Genomic DNA, 12321 nt, shown 5'->3' with positions numbered 1-12321 from the left:
CCGCGCACAACCACGGGGGAGGCGCGGAGGCTCACCTGTCCGGCCCCAGGGCGCACCTGCCGGGCGGCCCAACCGTGCCCCAAAGCCCAGCTGATTCTTCCAGCGGTTCATCCTGTTTCCGACTTGTTCTTCCTGTTTACCAAGTGTCTTCCTTTGGGGGGGGGAGCTGTGACTCAGAAAGCATGACCTCATTGTCCCTGCTCAGCCAGAAACCCAGAAAGGACGGGCCGCTCCGGTCCCACTCCTCCAGGACTCCTGTGCTGTGCGCGGCTCCGGTGTCGCCAGGCGGGCCCCTGAGGGGGACAGGGGGTGCGCGGATCTGGAAGAAAGCGAGTGTGGACGATGCCCAGACAGTGGGCTCCCTCTCTGCCCACCGCGGGTGATGCCAGAGGCCAAGACTGATTTGGGGTGGACGGTGAGCCCTCCATCCCCGCTCAGGTTAGGGCGTCTGCTGGCTGGGTGGGCTTACTCTGCGGGCTCGGTCCAGGTGAACCCCGGGGGCTGAGCAGCAGGGGGGACACCAGGCAGGACTTTCTCCGAGAAGGAGCCCCCCCCCCCCCACCTCCGCCTGCCCCCTTCCTTGGCTCTCAGGCCTGCCCCGCATGTCGGTCCAGCACAGATCTCCCTGTTGGCAAAGTGTCCCCTCATGTTCAGGGTCTGTAAACCCACTGTTGACAAGGCAGCCCGTTGTTCTGGGGCTGAGGGGAGTCCAGTGGGAGCAGAAAGCTGTTCGGGTTCAGTGCATCATATGCCTCAACCCTCCCCCCACCAATGTGCCTTGTGCGAGCACGTGCTTCCGGCCTTGTGGGGGTTGTTAAGGCCCAAACTGTGTCCTCCCAAATTCATATGTTGACATCTGAACCCCCAGAACCTCAGAATGTGACTCTATTTGGAAATAGGGTCTTCAAAGAGGTGACGGAAGTAAAATGAGGTCACCAGGGTTGGGCCTTAATCCTGTCTGACTGGTGTCCTTGTAAGAATTGGAAGAGAGCCCAGGGATGCATGTGCACCCAGGGCGGGGGTGGGGGGCACACAGCAGGGACACAGCAAGAAGTGGCATCTACACATCAAGGAGAGAGGCCTCCGGAGGCCCCACACCTTGACCCTGGACCTCCAGCCTCCTGTTGTTTAAGCCTCCGGGTGGGTGGTGCTTTGTGAGCGCAGCAGCCCGAGCAGCCTGACGGAGGGCAAGGAGAAATCAACCCCGGGCTCAGAGGAGGACCCGCTGTCTGGAGGTGGGACTCACACCCCAGATGTTTGTGTTCCAGCAGAAAAGCAGCGTGCCATCCCATCCTGCCCTGTCCTCTCTGGAGGCTGCTGGGGCCCCTGCGGGGCTGGCCTGCCCCTCTCCGTGTCTGCCGGTGCCGTGCTCCCTCCGCACCCCTACTACGTTACCGGTTGAGGACACTACTGCAGGCACATCACCTGTTCACTGAGCTTGTGCCAGGCGCAGGTGAACTGAGACGGCCTTGAGGCTTTCAAATCTCCCCGCCGTCCTAAAATCACTGAGATCTATATTCCTCTTTAAAAAAAAAAAAGATTATTTATTTATTTGAGACAGAGAGAAAAAGAAAGCACAAGGGAGGAAGAGAATCGGAGGGAGAGGGAGAACAGACTGTTCGATGAGCAGGGACCGGACATGGGGCTCAATCCCAGGACCCCAGATCAAGACCCAGGTGCCCCACGGGATCTATACACCTCTTAGTACTGACATTCTAAATACTTGTCCTTCCATCTGGAGACCTCTTAAGGTCCGCTGTAGCAGAGCGCTTGCTCTGGAGAGTCTATAAGGACTCCCTTACCGGTGCTGTTCACTGAGGGATGCCCATTTGAGTGAATCAAATGCTTTGCAGAGATGTGATTTATTGGAGGGGTTTATTCATAATCTTACTCTTTGAACAATTTTTTAAAAGATTTGATTTATTTATTCATGAGAGACATAGAGAAGCAGAGACACAGGCAGAGGGAGAAGTGGGACTCCATCCCAGGACCTAGGATCACGACCTGAGCCGAGGGCAGATGCTCAACCACTGAGCCACCCAGGTGTCCCTATTCTGAACAATTAAGAATAATCGCTGTTACCTGAAGTCCCCATACATTACAGATGAGGTCTGTGACAACATCCTTGAAAACTCCTAAACGTCTCTCAAAACCCAACTCAGGGCTTCGTCTTCCCCCGCTGAGCCGAGTAGCCCCTCCTCAGCACGATCACTCTTTGTTAAACAACATGATGACATGGGCAGCCGGGGTGGCTCAGCGGTCTAGTGCTGCGTTTGGCCCAGGGTGGGATCCTAGAGACCCGGAATCGAGTCCCACATCGGGCTCCCCACAGGGAGCCCGTTTCTCCCTCTGCCTGTGTCTCTGCCTCTCTCTCTATGTCTCTCATGCATAAATAAATAAAATCTTAAAAAAAAAAAACAACCTGATGACCCGGTTGCTATGGACTGAATGCATCTCCCTGAGATTAATGTGAAAGCCCTACCGAACCCCCAGTGTGGTGGTCTTCGGAGGCGGGGCCCTTGGAAGGCGCTTGGGTGAGAAGACGCCATGAGCACGGGGCTCAAGGGCTGGAACTGGCATCCCGATAAGAAGAGGAAAACACCAGGGCTGGCTTTGTCCACCCCGTGAGGACACACAGCAGGAAGACAGGGTGCATGAACCGGGATGCGGGCCTTCCCCAGACACCGGATCGGCTGGCCCCTTGACCTCAGACTTGAGCCTCCAGAACTGCGGCGAACACACGCCTGCTGTTCAGGCCTCGGGTCGGTGGCATTTTGTGACAGCCGCTGGAGCCGACTGCCTGTGGACACAGGCTGTGTGCTCCCAGGTGAGCTGCGGTCTCCCGGAGGGGGCTCTGCATGCAGCACCCGGCACAGCTCGGCGCCCAGGAGGGTCCCCCAGCAGGAGGGGAACGGCCGAGCTGCCGGGATGCCCGGGATCCGCCAAGCCCGCAGGCCTGAAGCAACCTAGGAGGTTATGGCATTGAAACTTGGGGCTACGGTTGCACCCCCTTTTACTTCCGAACAAACTGGGGATATGTTAGGGGGCGAGGAAAGCCCTTCCCCTATCCTTGGAGGAGAAGACCGTTATCAAAGGTGACCGGGGTAACGTGCAGGGTGGCTGACCGTTTCTGTATACCCTTCCCCAGGCCTGCAGGGGCAGAGGGTGGGGGACGGCCCAGCTCCCTGCAGGCTCCCCTGCCTCCGGCCCAGCTCCCTGCAGGCAGCTGCCACTTGGCTCTGCTTGGCCTAGGTGGACAGTTGTCACGATAGCAAGCCCACAAGGACCGTGGGCAAGGGTGGCAAGATTCTGCCCCACGAGGGCCCAGCCTACTGGATCCAAAGGATTTACAACCAGCCTCGTAACCGCAGCGCCCTCGCCTGGCCAGTGGAGAAAAGCCCCTCCCAGGGACCAAGGGGTTTCCTGCGGGGGGACAGAGCTCCCGAGAGGCCAGGCCCAGAGACAAACAACCACCACCGACGTGGGCCCTTGGGCAGAAAGCGGCAGGTTCCCAGCACCCCGGTTCTCATGCACGTTGCAGGGTGGGGGGCGGGGGGCTTAGGTCTGTGCTGGTTTTCATGGGAAGCATCCCAGAGGCCGTCCGAGAGGGGCCCCCAGATTTAGTGCATTTGTTTTTGGTGCCTTTCTCCTTGTTCCTGCCAACAATCTTGTCTGCTCTTGACATCCCTCTGGCTTCTCACCCCCCCACCCTCCAGCCTGGGGATGGGGCCCCACCCGGTGGAGGTGGCGTGGTGCATGGAGAGGCGCCCTTTTTGCTTTTGGTCTCTCTTTTTATTTATTTGTTTTTTCATAGAGTTCAATTTGCCAACATATAGCATAACACCCAGTGCTCATCCCGCCAAGTGCCCCCCTCAGTACCCATCACCCAGGCACCCCAACCCCCCGCCTTTTGGTCTCTTGAGGTTGAAGCCCAGCTGGGAAATAATGAAGTAGGTGTTTATCCACGAGTTTATTTTTTTTAAAAGATTTTATTCATTTATTCATGATAGTCATACACACAGAGAGAGAGAGGCAGAGACACAGGCAAAGGGAGAAGCAGGCTCCATGCAGGGAGCCTGACCTGGGATTCGATCCCGGGTCTCCAGGATCGTGCCCTGGGCCAAAGGCAGGCGCCAAACTGCTGCGCCACCCAGGGATCCCTATCCACGAGTTTAAATACAAAGGTGTGCAGTGCAAAACAAAAGCAGTTACAACCACAAGACTTGGTGGGTGGCTGGCACCGGGCTCAGGCCAGGGGGTCGTGGGTCAGCCCGGCACTGGGGTGGGGACAGCAGTGTAGACCCCGTGGGCCCTGCTTTAAAGAGAAGCCGTGGGTGGGAGACCCTGGCTTGACCCGCGGGGACCTGAGCCTTTCCACATCCCTCCCCTTTCCGTCCTGCCTCCCAGCTGCGGCCAGAACAGAGGCAGAGTTTTCCATCAGCTTTGTTCTCCATGGAGGGCGACTCCCCGGCCTGCCCGCGGAAGGGACAGGACGGGGTTAGTGTCCCTGACGGTCTGGCCACGAAACCCCTCGGGTCCATCCTGCAGAGGCTGTGTCACTAGGTCTGGGAGGCTCCCAGAAACCACCTGTCTGTCGTAAGCACCTGCCAGGTGATTCTGACCCAGGTGGCGTGGAGGAGGGATGGCTCCCCACCTTAAGGACAGTGCTGAACAGGGGTGGCTTGTGTCTGTCCACCCCACACTTTGTACCCCAGGCAGCCACGTCCATCATCTCACACCCCGGGAACCCGGGCTCCACGGAGGATGGGGAATGGGAGGGCTGCCTTGTGGGGGCCCGGGGCTCTTAGCAAGAGATTGCTCGTTGTGGGGACGACTGGTTCGGGTCCCGCTGACATGTGGGGGACGGACAGATTTTCACTGCAAAATACCCAGAAATAGAAATATGTGCTTTCTCTCTGGACCTCAGGGGAAAGCTATTCGCCAGAAATAGAAAGCAAAGGCCAGTTTCCAAGAGTCGCAAAGAGGGGATTACAGAGATCCCGGCCTTTGAGTCCTGGGGTGGACGGGGACTTCAGAGGCCCGCGGCCTGGAGGAGAAACAAGCCTCAGCCTGTTCCCCGACAGGTCACCCCTTGTTTTCACGCAACGGTGGAGCATCTCGCCGCCGAAAGCTCGTGGCGAGGTCTGAAGCGGGTCGTGGCCAGAAAAGCGTTTCAGAATGTCATTAAAACAAGGGTGGGGGCCCAAGTATAACCTGCAACATAATTCATAATTCTTAGGGTCACGATTAAAATGTGCCCGTTCCCAGCTTGAGCGAAGCCGTCATGGGCAGGGAGGTGACCAAGTGTGGACTTCGGCTCCCATGTCCTGCGGTCACGAGCGTGGGCTTCTGGCCCCTGCGGCTTGGTCCTGCTAAGAGTCTCCCTGAGTTCTGGTTTCTTCATTTGCAGCATCGAGAAAAGGTTCCTTCCCTGAGGGATCGCGGCCTTACGTCTGATGCATAACAAGTGCTTGGCAAAAATAATGGCAAAAATTTGCCATTATTACCTGAAGACAGTATAATTCACTGAAAGAAGTCCAAGGAGATCAATACGAATTTTAAGCTGGTATGTTTTTCTATGAATGAGAAACGATCATCTTTAGGCTAAATAATAATAATAATAATAATAATAATAATAATAATAAAATTTAAATAAATAAATAAATAAATAAATAAATAAATAATGCCTTTTGGCTTGGTTTTCCAAAAAAAAAAAAAAAAAAAAAGAACCCCAAAACACAAACCCTCTTCCCAAATGTAAACAGGCAAATGAACTAGAGGAAATGTACAATTGTGGGTAGTCATTAAATTTCCAGGCCTCCCTCGGGACAGGGTGGAAGCCCATTGCTTCATCGCCCCAGCCCGTGGAGTCATTCAAGATGCCCTTCCTGGGACTGGACGATTTTCCACGTGTGACGTCTGCGGTGCTGTGAGGATGGTTCCCACTGGCCACCGAGCAATCTGAGGCTGGTGACTAGGTGACTGCTTTCTTTCCACATGGAAAAACCGCATCGAATGGCAGAGATCACAGCCCTGGAGTCCTCCGCACGTCACGATGTCAGAAGCATTTCCTACTTCATTTCCCCGGAGTCTGACCACAGCACCGTTGACCCTGTTGGAAACATGAGAGTCCATCTGATAGAACTCAAACGTTTCCCCAACCACGGCCATGGGATCGGTGGGCCAGCGCTGGCTGCATGGATGTTCCTTGTGCAAACCATGCCTGCTGCTCCCAGGATGAGTAGACGTTCGCTTTTGCACGGGCAACAAGTTGCCCTAAGGGTTGCTCACAGACAGTGTCATCTTGAGACAGGCTTCCTTTTCAGAATTTGATCAGGAATTCTAACTCTTTAGAGAAGAAAATTAAGTGGAGAAGTTGAGGTTCTCTTAAGTCCGATGAACAATTCCGGAACATTTCTAGGTAGTCAAATTATTGGACTGAAGAACTTACTTTGTTTTGTTTTTGTTTTTGTTTTTTAACAATTTAAGATCTTTCTTTTTTAAAAAAAATTTTTTTTATTTATTTATGATAGTCACAGAGAGAGAGAGAGAGAGAAGCAGAGACATAGGCAGAGGGAGAAGCAGGCTCCATTCACCGGGAGCCCGATGTGGGACTAGATCCCAGGTCTCCAGGATCACACCCTAGGCCAAAGGCAGGCACCAAACCATCACGCCACCCAGGGATCCCTGAAGAACTTACTCTGAAACGCAGTTAATACAATTTTCAGGGGATGTTTCTAACAATAGATAAAGCCCTGCAAGTTGGCTGCACAGACCAAAACCTGTAAAGTAGCAGGATTCACGTATACGTAGTTTTCTGGGTGAGCGGAAACAGGTAAATTAGAAAAATCATCATTTCCTTTCAAAATACCAACATTTGCTTTAAAAATGTTTGGAATGCCTTAGGTTTTGTTTTTTGTTTTTTGTTTTTTGTTTTTTTTTAGATTTTATTTGAGAAAGAGAGAGAGCATGAGGAGAGGGAGGGGTGGAGGGAAACACAGATGCCCCCACTGGGCAGAGAGCTCGACAAGGGGCTGGATCCCAGGACCCTGAGATCATGCCCTGAGCCGAAGGCAGACGCCCAACTGACTGAGCCACCGGGCGCCCCGAGTGGAAAACCTTTAAATAGTAACCTTGCTAAAGAATTCTAGATTACTTTGTTACCAATAGTATTTTGTTTATACAAATATGTGAGTTGCATATCTATGACGTAAAGATATATGAATTACAGGAACTATATTATATGAGTTACGTGAAAATCAGTAGTTCAGTCTAGCGTGGGTTTGTTGTAGACGGCAAATGTATCTGATGAGTGTTTTGCTTGCCTTCCTAGAAAAAATCCAGTTCATTCAACATGTCCCCTCTAACATTTCCTGCATCCCTGAAGATCATCTCCCTGTTAATCTCAGGAAAAACTGAATTGTTTTGGTTCCTGTTATTATGATAACACTAATCATAAAACCTCACTTTTAAGCGCATTTGATACAGACCGAGAAGAGATTTCGCAGGACGGGCACATGGACAGCAGACACCTCCAGCTGGCAGGCTGCATCCTTTCCTACCAAGTGGAACACTCCATCGCTCCATGATGACTTTTCCTGGGAAAATAGAGTCCTGGCCCTAGATCAGGATTCACCTGCAACACGCAGCAGGAAAATCCCCAGAGATGCTCCGCCAAGGGTCACAGGTGAGCTCTGCACCGCTTCGGAAGAGCCCCACCCCTGGGACCCAAGGCCATCAGCGGTGCCACCTTCTACGTCACCCTGCAAGTCTATGGCTCGTGCACTCATCCACCCCCCTCTGTGTTCACGCAGCTGGCGTTTCCTAAGCAACTTCTCTGCCAAGCCTGGTACCAAGTTAGCACCGGATCATTCCTTTCTGTTCCTTGCGACACCACCAAGCCTGAGGAGATCCTTGCTGGGCACCTGCAGGCCGGAGTGGGCTGTTCTGTGGCCACTTAGTGACCTACTGTGGGCCAGCCGGGTCAGCAAACATAGCTTTCCCCCAATGTCTCCATCCTGTCTGGACAGACATTCCTTGGGTCCTTGGGTCCCCCAGAGGTGGCCGACAAGGTCCTCTACGTGTCGGATGGGCCTTGTCATGCGGCCTCCAGACTATTTGTCCCCCCAGTGAGGACAGCTCGGGAGGAGACATAGCTGTTACGGAAATGATGGTGCAGACCTGCAGGAGATGTGGTGCTATTGAGTGGACAATAGGAACCTGCCCCTCCTGGTGATTTGGGTGCCGGGGGACACAGCCACGCGGCTGCCAGGAGCCTTTAGACACGCGTCTTGATGTGGCCGTTTTGACACAATGGAGGCAGGGTTTCATGATGCTAGGACCCCGTGTGCATGGGGTAGACTAGACTTCAGAGACACTCTTAAGTGGCTAATTTATCTTGTATTTCCAAAACAAGGGGCAGACTTTATCTCACCCACTTATCTTAACAATTGTTACTGCTTCCCCCACCCCATTGCCTTATTTTACTATTTTATTTTAAGCCACTTTATTGGCATATCTTCGACATAGGAAAAGTGTATGTATTTAGGGTGTACTGTGTGATGCTTTGACATCGGTTCGCACCCTGACATGAGCACCACGGTCACACTACCCATCACCTCTGCCCAGCTGGCATGGGTGCACGTGTGTGGACATTCAGGATCTTAATTCTTAAATCTTAGAGAACTTTCAGGTACACAATCCGGTATCGCTAACCATCGTCTTCACTCTGTAGCATCTCCAGGACTCTTTCCTCCGGCATTACTGGAACTTTGTGCCCTTTGGCCAACATCTCCCCATTTCCCCCCTACCCTATTTTTTAGATAAATGACCAGAAAAGCTACAAGATATTCCAGACCTTGCACAAAGTCTCAATGTTAATTAAGCCTTGGAGCTGCCAAAGTCCTTCTTTTATTATTTTTTTAAGATTTTATTCATTCATGGGAGACACACAGAGAGAGGCAGAGACACAGGCAGAGGGAGAAGCAGGCTCCCTGCGGGGAGCCCGTTGCGGAACTCGATCCCGGGACCCCGGGGTCATGACCCGAGCCGGAGGCAGACGCTCCACCGCTGAGCCCCCCGTGTGTCCCAAAGTCCTTGTTTTAACACAGTGTAAAGGGAAGTAATGGGAAAACAGTCTCCCGGTTTTTATCCCAATCTCTACCCTATCCAGCCCATACATATAAAAGCATTTTTGTGAAAGAAAAAACAGAAAACAAAAACCAAAAGCACTTGCAGAGGACAGCCTGGGCAGACCAGCGGGATCCCCGGCAGCAAGGCACGGGCAGCACCACAGCACCCATGACGCATTGCTGGGAGCACCCGCCGCCCTTTCTCCCCAGCGCCCTTGTCAGTGCGGCGGCACTGGAAGCGGGTGGGGGTGTTGAGGCCACGCCGACCGGCCGAAGCTGCGAGGCAGGGCTCCCCACACCCCGCCCGGGAGCCCGTAGTCTAGTGTTGCCAGCGCACAGCAGGCCGCCTGCCGCTTGCTCGCCCCGTGATCCTCAGCTAATCACGGGACGGGCCCTGCCGTGACCCCGGGCCCAGCAGTGACCCCGTCCCCCGCCCCAGCTTCTGGGCTGCCGCCACCAGGGACCGCAGACTGGGGTTTAAATTCCAGTTCTGAAGGCCAGGGGCGTGCGCTCGAGGGGCCAGCGAGCTCGGTCCCCTCTGAGGGCCGCGAGGAAGGATCTGTCGCGGGCCCCTGTCGCTGGCTCATAGCTCATCACAAAATATCCCCTCTGAGTGTTGGGCTCTCTGCCCAAATGCCCCCTTTTTATCAGGACACCGGTGTTACAGACTAGCGGCTGTGTCCCTCCAAAATTCACGTGTTGAAGCCCCAACCCCCTGTGTGACTGTATTTGGAGATGGCTCCTCTCAGAAAGTAACCACAGGTAAATGGGGTCGTGGGGGTGGGGCCCTGATCCCATAGGATGAGTGTCCCTCTAAGAAGGGACACCAGAGCTCGCTCCCTGTCTCTGCACCCACACACATGCATGCACACAGAGGAAAAGCCGTGTGAGCACACGGCAGGAAGGCCGCCGCCTGCAAGCTGGGAAGACAGCCTTCCGGGAAACCAAGTCAGCCAGCACCTTAATCTTACGCTCGCACTTTCCGGAAGCGTGACAAATGCACTCCGGCCGTGTAAGCCCCCCGCCTTCGTCGTGGTAGGGCGTCACGCAGCCCCGGGAAACGACGGGGCTGGTCATGTTGGATTGGGGTCTACTCCAACGGCCTCATTTGAACTTGACTCCCTCTGCAGAGACTCATTCTCCAAATCAGGTCACGTTCTGAGGGCCTGGAGGTCGGGCCTCCAACCTACGAGTGTAAGGGGACAGTTCAGCCTGGAGCCTAGTGTGGGAGCTAAGAGTACTACCTGCAGGCTTGTGTTGAATATTCACATGCACATCGAGCCCCTGACATGGGATGGGCCCCCTTGGCACTGGCTTCCATTACACCAGCAGCCCATCAGCACCCAGCCCTTGCTCTTAATGAAGCCTCCAGCGCCTTCGTCTCTGCTTCCTCACCTGGTGGGAGGTTGGCAGCGGAGATCAGCTGGTCTGCACCCCCCCGAGGAGGCCGGCTACCCAGACCACCCCGGGAGGGGTGCGCGCAGAACCCTCGTGGGCACCGTGTGCAGCCTGGCACAGGCCTGCTGCCCGTGGTCAATGCCCTGGGAGTGTGGGACTCCCCCTGCATACCTCTGTTTCTTCTCTTATTTACTTTTTAAGATTATGGTAAAAAAAAAAAAAATCCGTAACATAAATTTACCATTTTAACCATCTTTATTTTTTTTTTTAAAGATTTTATTTATTTATTTATGATAGAGAGAGAGAGGAAGAGACGCAGGTGGAGGGAGAAGCAGGCTCCATGCAGGGAGCCCAACGCGGGACTCGATCCTGGGACTCCAGGATCACGCCCTGGGCCAAAGGCAGGCGCTAAACCGCTGCGCCACCCAGGGATCCCTTAACCATCTTTAAAAGTGTACGGTTCAGAGGCTTTCAGTGCATTTGCACTGTTGGTCGGCCATCACCTCCGTCCACCGCCAGAACGTGTCCTTTTCCCCAAACTGACCCTCTGTCCCCCTTAGACACTGGCCCTGCACCCCCCTCCACCAGCCGCTGGAAACAGCTCTATCAGCGTGGCTGCTCTGGGGATGTCGCGGAAGGGCCCCACGCGGCCCTGGCCCTTCCAGGCCCTGTCGCCTGCACTAACGTTGCGCCGCCGCAGCAGCAGGAGCGGGGGACCTTTCTTTTCCGAGGCTCGTCCCTACCCTGTTGGTCGGCTCCAGCACATTCCGTTTGTCCTTCCCTCCTGGATGCACACTTGGGTTGTTTCTACGCCTGGGCCGTTGTTGCCTTTTTGAGGACCTTGGTCACCCCCACCCCGGCCCGCGTGCCGTAGGGCATTTCCTCCTGCTCACAAGTCCTCGTGTGTCCTCACGAGAGCTGTCCTTTGCAATCAGTGTCTTTTCCCGAAGACTTACTTCAGCTCATGCAACTGGAAAAAGAGTAAAAACCAAAGGCAGGATAAGCATGCCGTGGGCACGGGGGGTTGTCTGCGGCAGGAGGGGCGCAGGCCACGGGTGACGACCGGCCCTCGGGGGAAGCGCGGCTCCCTGGGGTCCCTGCGTCCTATTTTAGACATCGGGTAGGAACGCTGTGGCAGGGGAACGCGGTCTCCAGCCCGGGAGATTGCCACAGGGCTCCGAGGCAGGCTGCGGGCAGGGGAATGACTGGCGTGGCCGAGGATCGCCTAGTTTTGTTTCAGGACACGACCCTGGCTTTTTCTCGAGAGGCAAAGAGCCACCCCCCATGCTGGCTGGCAGGCGGGAGGGGAGCAGGGCCGCGGTGAGCCCCTCGGGGCTGCCCTTCCCCTCTCTCCCTCCAGCACGCCCTCCGTGTCTCCGTCTGGGGCCTGTTCCTGACTCGACGCGGGCGCCCCAAAGCCAGGGAGACTGATGGGGCCAGCCAGATAGAACTCATCTTGTCAAACAGATTTTTTAAAATATTTTATTTATTTATTTGAGAAAGAGAGAGAGAGAGAGAGAGACCACAAGTGGGCAGAGGGGCAGGCAGGGGGAGAGGGAGATGCAGACTCCCCGCTGAGCAGGGAGCCTGATGTGCTTGATCCCAGGACCCAGGGTCATGACCTGAGCCGAAGGCAGACGCTTGACCCTCTGGGCCACCCAGGCCCCCCTCCCCCCCAAAGAGAGTTTTCACACCAGCTCCATCTGGATGTCCTCGCTCTTGTGCCAATAGACACTGTCATCACCACGATCAAATGACTGTTCTTGGGACCCGACTCAATTCGTAATTGGGG

Source organism: Vulpes vulpes, chromosome 7 (assembly GCF_048418805.1).
Source record: "Vulpes vulpes isolate BD-2025 chromosome 7, VulVul3, whole genome shotgun sequence".
NCBI lineage: Eukaryota > Metazoa > Chordata > Mammalia > Carnivora > Canidae > Vulpes > Vulpes vulpes.
This window is presented reverse-complemented; position numbering follows the sequence as displayed.